Source organism: Hyaena hyaena, unplaced genomic scaffold (genome assembly GCF_003009895.1).
Source record: "Hyaena hyaena isolate Hyena2069 unplaced genomic scaffold, ASM300989v1 scaffold_218, whole genome shotgun sequence".
NCBI lineage: Eukaryota > Metazoa > Chordata > Mammalia > Carnivora > Hyaenidae > Hyaena > Hyaena hyaena.
The window spans coordinates 1,881,259-1,887,258 of record NW_024080851.1 but is presented as its reverse complement, the minus strand read 5'-3'; the positions used below and the strand labels follow the sequence as shown (position 1 = coordinate 1,887,258).

The window sequence follows — 6,000 nt, the reverse complement described above, 5'->3', positions numbered from 1 at the left end:
CCACACCAGAGCTCAGAACCTGGTCCCAGGTGTCACTTCCCCAACTTCCTAACCCAAGGGATCCCCCTGTCTCCGGGCACATGCTAATTAACATTACAGAGGAACACAGCTGAGGTCTGAAATTCCAGAGTCACTGGATAGTTTTCTTCGGGTTTTTCCTGGGAGAAATGTCAAGACCATGCTGAGGTTGGGGATTCCCTGCTCCGTGGAGCTTGCTGTGGGTTTTATGCGCTGTCAGTGTAACCTCAAGCCTAACCAGTCTTATCCAATCTGGAGACACAGGGATGACATCATACCAAGTCCTTTCCCTTCCTGGTCTCCCCCTCATCTGGGAAGGGGGGAACAAACCCCTAGCAGGATTTCAGCTGGGACACCAAACGGGAGGGAGGGGGCTGCATGTCACTCTCCTGACCTCACAAGGTCAGCAAAATTCCAAGATGCCTCCCTCCAGCCAGGTCCCTCTCCTTCCTGGCCCTAGCCTGGCCCCCTGCTGATGTCCTTGATTTTTTCGGCTTCTGGCAAGACTCTGAGGCTCAAATACATCCACCTCACTGAGGTGGGCTCCTGCAGGGAAGGCCCAAGGCCCCTCATAGGCTACCTCCCACTCTTCCCAGTGGGCTCTGGGGGTTTCCTCCTGGGTACACTGCTGGCTGGCACTGGAGTCACACCTGTGGGCACTGTGCATACCATCACTTTACAGATTGTCCATGTGGCTCTCTGCATCTTTCCTGAAAGAAGCTGGTCCTGCTGACATTCTTGCCAACAGCCTCCCAGCATGAGCTAAACAAACACTTAAACCCAGTGGTTGGTGGGTGTGGTCCACCAGAGGGCTGGCGTGAGATTTCCTACCAACCCTGAGTGTGCCTCACTTACACTAAGAGTGTCAGCTTACACATGGAGCTGGCCACCTGCACTTGTGCCCAGGTGTGAAGTTGAGCCCCACACCCAGATCTCAGCGTGCCAGTAAGGAGAGGGAAGGAAGCCTGTTGAGGCAGCAGAGCCCGCTCTGGAGGCCCAGGTGAAGGTCCTGGTGGTGGGGGCAGGCACCCCATCACCCACACAGTGGTCTGGGAAGGCCAGAGTGTCTCTGGCACATGGGAAGGAGGACCAGGTAGGGCTGAACCACACACTGAAAAGACTTTATTAACCACCCCCGGTTTCCCACACAGGAGCGGTCGGAGGGGCCCGGGTCACGCCGACAGCGACGAGCCTTATTTCGGAAGCAGGAAGCACGGCGGCATCCAAACCTGGGGTCAAAGGACATCAGTTAGAGATGCGCACCAGGCCCTGAGGACCCCGCTACCCCTGGCCCCAGCCTGGGCAGAGAACCAAAACTTCCTGCCTCCTCCAAGGGCGGCATGAGAGTACTTGCACCTACTTCCAGAATGGGGGCAGCACCTGCGCTAGGTGTGTGGGTGGGTGTCCATGGTTCGGCTGCGCCTTCAGACAGGAGGAGGAGGAGGAGGGACTCGGAGGCGTGCTGTGAAACATCAAGCACGTGAGCAGCCAAGGAGTGCCGTAAAACGTTGGCTGCCACTGAGAGGCAAGAACAGAACCAAGTCTGGATCTGCACTCCTGGCTACACCGTGAGCTAACCGGCCTCCGTGACGGGACTTGTAGCAGCCTGGCCTTCCCAGGTGAGCACAGCACCGACCCTGGAGGTTCCTGGGGCAAAGGCTGCAGGTCGAACCTCAAACCACCAAGGCAATCAACGCCGGGCCAAAGCATCAGGGCCCAAGGAGTCCAGATACTAGACAACTGTTGTCCAAAAAGTCTCACAAGCCTGAAGGCTATTAACCTTTCTGGGACCCAATCACCCAACTTACAATATGGGAAGGTCAGAATAAGTTGATGGTTTTGAACTTCTTCTAGGACAGGAAACTCGGGAAAATTAGCAGAGGTGAGGTGAAGACAGACCTCTCCAGCACACTCACCGCTGCAGATGCCGTTCCCCTGGCAGCCACCAGTGAGGCCATCTCTCAGGGTTCCTGTGGCTCTGGGACCTTGGGACTGCTGCTGCTGACACCCTGGGGGACCACAGACACCGCTGTCACATGCTGGGCAGTGACCCAGAGCACAGCCTGCTGGGGAAGGGGGATACCTGCCGGAAACTGAGAAGCGTCTGACGCCCCCCACCCCCACCCCCGGCTGACAAGGTGGCCCACCGTTTCAGGGATGCTAGTAGGACACACCTTTGATTGCAGACAGACCTGTCTCTTCTCAACAGCAGTGGCCAGGGCATCAGCATCCTCCCCCAGCTGGTTCCCACCAGCGGGGCAAGAAGGCACCCGCATATGCAAAGAGCCACGTGTTACAGGAATGCCAATCCTTTTACCTGCTCTGCTCAGGAGGGAGGGACTCCCTGTACATCCCAAGGCTGTGTGCTACTTGAACATCTGAAGATGGGCCAAAATTCCACCTGGGAGTCCTTGCTCCCAGGACCGCAGAAACACGAGCCCGAGTGTCTTCTTGAAGCCGTGTGTTCAGCGTCTGCACCTAGACTGGAAGAGGCAGATCCCAAGTTGGCTGAAAGCCCCAACTTTCAGGGGCTATGCTGCCCTGCCACAACCACCCTGGCCCATCCCTGGCAGCACCCAGCACCCAACAGCCCTTCCGTGGATGCCAGGACACTGGGGCATCCCCCTTCCACCCGCTTCCACATTCCAGTCCTCCCTCCTGGTCTGGCATCTGGAAAAGGCAGACAGTAAGTAGGGAGGGAGAGGCCTGGTGTTCAATCATGACCTGCCAGTTTCCGGCTGGACGACCCTGGAAGAGGGCCCCTGTTCTGTACTGGACCCAAGACACGTCACGGTGGCCCCCAAAGATCTGAACTGGGGGAGGAACAAAGACCAACGGGGGTGCCCTCCTTTAAAATGAGCACACGCTGGCCTCCCCCTCCTGCAGCCCCACTGCAAAAATTTCACTGGCTACACCTACAACTTGTAAATATCGCTCCATCCATCCCGCAGGGCAGGGCTAGTCTGGTACTATTTTCTACTCACTGCTCCCCGAAGCTCCCCCTTTACCACTCTCCCTTCAACTTCATTTCCAACTTTTGCAAAGCTTTTAAGGACAATAAAATAAAATCTGCAGCGAGCCTGGAACATCGCAAACACCTCCGAATCCACAACTTCTGCAGATGTGAATGCTCTGTAGGCTGCATGATCCCTAATAGTAGCCACTTGCCAAACGTGTCTCCTGCGAGGTGAGCAATGTGAATAAGAACCCAAGTTCCAAACTTTACTTCACCTAACCTCACGTGGCAAGAGAGATTTACAACGCGCCGCGGCACACCAGAAATGAAAGAAAAGCGGTCAGCTGTTGGAAATTTCTATAACCTTGCTCTGGATGGAGCAGGGCAAGGCCTCAAACCATTTCCTAGTGTTCTTGCAAGCACTGTAGGAATGCACGGGGCCACCCCAGGCCCAGGCACGCTGGAGGCTTGCAGCCCACCTTCCCGCAAGTCCCCAGGCCCAGGGCACCTGCCCGGCCTGGAGACTAGATTGGAAGGACTACCTTCAACGCTGCCCCTCACGACCCCGGAGCTCCCGAGCGTAACTCCGTCAACTTTCAAGAGCAGAGAAACAGCCGTACGACCGGTCATTACCCAGAGCTGCCCTTCCGCCAGTCTTCCCGGCAAGTATTCCGCAGCTGCAATCAGTCTCTCGAACGGCGCGCCGAGACCTCAGGGCACCCTCAGCGGATTTCGCAAGGGCTTCCCGGGAAAGCCGGGTGGCGGGTACGCCGGGTCGGGGAGCAGCGGCGAGCGCGGCGTCACCCCCCGCCCGAGACAGCGCCTCGAGGCGGACACGCGGTCAGCCCTAGCCGGGCTCGCCCCGCATCCGGCCGCGACCCCATCCCCGCGGCGTTGTCCCCACGGCCAGTGGTCCCCAGGCCTGAGCAGGGCGCAAGCGCCGCCGGGGAACCGCGATGGCCTCGGATGCCTACGCGGCCCAGGAGCAGCCCATTGCCGTCGGCACATGGCGCCACACTCAGCGCGCCGGAAGCCGGCCGTGGTGACGTCACGTAACGCGCCGGAAGCCGACCACCGGGAGGGCGCGGGCGGAAGCCGGGGAATGACTGCTGGGGGCCGCGGGGGCGGAGAGAGGGGCGCCGCGTTCTGTCCGCCCCCATCGGGGCACAAGTACCCCGCTTTCCTCCGCACTGCCCTGCGGCCCAAGGAGCCTGGGGACTGGCCTCGCTCGGAAGTGTCTGCCGGAGCTTTGAGCCCGGCGTCGCGGCGGGTTGAGGGCCCACGGCCGGGGGGCAGCGCCGGGACCCTGGGCTGAGCGCGAGAGCGCTTTCTTTGTTGTCGCCTCCCTTGAGCGGGTTGCCGGTGGTACACAGCCCGTCCCGGTCTGGTCTTATGCTGGAATAAAAGCATTTCCTTCTCTTCTGCCTTGGTGGGGCGCTTGTCTGGGTTGGGAGGGACGCGCCGGGGACGTACTGGAGCCGGAAAGGGTGTGGCTGGTCGGAGATTGTAGTAGGGCCTTCTCAGAGAGGACAGGGGAGCACAGACTGTACGTTCCGGTGTCTGGGATCAGGGATCAGACTAACAACTCTAACAAGTGGGTTCTGTAAGTAAAGAGCTGAGCAGTGCTTGAAACTCATTGTACGTACAGCACCTTCTAGATCCGTTCAAGCCCTTCAGCCTATACAAATCCCACTATGTATTTTATTAAATCTCATGAGATGGGGCAGGAGTATTACTTCCAGATTGCTCATATGGAAAATAACATTCATCGAAAGAGGTTAAGAGGCTTGCTCACGATCTTCTGGAAGGCTATGGCTTGGGGCCGGTTTCAGTGCTGTTTGCCTTCCGTCACTCTGCCGAGAGACTAAGAGAAACGGCGTGTGAGGGTGTGGGTCCATACTTGTGACCCAAAAAGGTGAACTCTTCCCAGGACTGAAAGAGAAGAGCTTCTTTCTAAAATGATAACAAAATGGACTAGAGATGAGATGATGCTCTATGGAAATCGTTTTCCAAGGAATTAAGTACCAGCGGCTTCTGGGTGGCTCAGTCAAGCATCTGACTTCAGCGTAGGTCATGATCTCATGGTTAGTGAGTTTGAGACCCATATTGGGCTCTGCACTGATGGCTCTAAGCCTGCTTGGGATTCTCTCTCTCTGCACCTCAGCTCTCAAAAATAACTTAAAGAAAGGGTGCTAAAACATTGAACACCACAGAACCAAAGCTTGCTTGCATTGTACAGGAAGGAAAGATGCATGAGACAGACACAAAGGGAGAGAGACCTCACAGCACTGTCTCAACGACTTACCAGAGTATCAAAAACAACTTTCTCCAAATCCACATCTCCAAAGAATAACTCCATTATTCTTCCAAGCCAACTGGGATATATGCCTGGAAAGAATATTAGCAATTTGGCTCTGGAAGAATACATAAGGAGTACAGGCAAGGAAATATCGAGGAGGAGCGGGCGGCGTCTCCCATGGAGGCCACACAGGGTGGCTGTACTTCACAGGGATGTTCACAGTCTAGAGTTGGTTTGGCCTGTTATCATTTACAGGTCTGGAAACTCGGAATTGCAAAGAGAATTCACTCAAAGTGATTTGAAGAAATTTTTTTCCTCACTGAGTAAGCCAAACCATTGGATTTGTGATGGGCACAGCATGGTACGAGGTGCTGGGCACGTGTCCGAGGACCACTTGGAGATCTCTTGTTAGTTATGTGCTGTTTAGTCTCATGAGGGAGATTCTGGATGGGAGAGAGGGACAAGAAAGAAAACACTGGAGTCAGCCTCAGGAACAGTGAAAAGATTCACTAAAAAAAAGGAGTGAGGGGCACCTGGGTGGCTCTGTTGGTTGAGCACCTGACTCTTGGTTTCAGCTCAGGTTACCATCTCATGGTTCGTGAGTTCGAGCCTCGAATCAGGCTCTGCATTGACAGTGTGGAGCCTGCTTGGGATTCTCGCTCTCCTTTTCTCTGTCTCTGCTCCTCCCTTGCTCCAGTGCATGTGTGTGTGCATGTGCTCTCTCTCT

At 56.1% G+C, this 6,000-nt stretch overlaps 1 non-coding gene across 1 annotated transcript; it reads right to left on the bottom strand.

Annotated features, from left to right (window-relative positions):
* Positions 1–3,316: 3,316 nt before the first annotated feature.
* LOC120238932 lies at positions 3,317–3,448 on the bottom strand. Its single transcript, XR_005530331.1, has one exon. It is a non-coding gene; the product is annotated as a small nucleolar RNA SNORA9 (small nucleolar RNA).
* Positions 3,449–6,000: the final 2,552 nt, after the last annotated feature.